Raw genomic sequence first — 559 nt, 5'->3', positions numbered from 1 at the left:
AACCTGCAAGATTGACTGTATCAGTAAATGTTCAGCTTTGTCACATCATCTCACACTAATTATACTTAGAAAATGAATTTATATTAAGGGAATATGTGTTTGTGAGATACTTTACATAAAATTGATCACTCACACATTAAAATTGACGAAAGGGCAACAGATCATAAAACCCTGCCACTAATATGTTCCCATCCAGCCCTTGCTTCCATGGGAAAACGGATGTTAAGTGAATACTTTTTCCAGCTACTCTAGTTTCAAGACACTGGTCTCTGAGTAAGAACTATTTTATTTTGCATGTGAAGCCTGAGGATGTTGCTCATGGTGGTGGTGGTGGTAGTAGTAGTAGTAGTTTCTGATTTAGGCACAATTATAGTAATTGTTTTGATTCTTTATGTTCTGAGTTGTGATTACTGAGACTGAACTTGGGGATAATTTCAGTCTTAACGTTTCTGCTGTGGAAGTAATGAAATAAGGTGGAGAATGATGTGGATAGGGTGAAAAGTATTTCTTAACTGGTTAGCATTTTAAAAACTTGAATAGTTCCCATTATGTTGAGATA

The sequence above is a fragment of the Octopus bimaculoides genome, chromosome 14 (assembly GCF_046866305.1).
Source record: "Octopus bimaculoides isolate indiv1 chromosome 14, ASM4686630v1, whole genome shotgun sequence".
In the NCBI taxonomy this organism is placed as follows: domain Eukaryota; kingdom Metazoa; phylum Mollusca; class Cephalopoda; order Octopoda; family Octopodidae; genus Octopus; species Octopus bimaculoides.
This window is presented reverse-complemented; position numbering follows the sequence as displayed.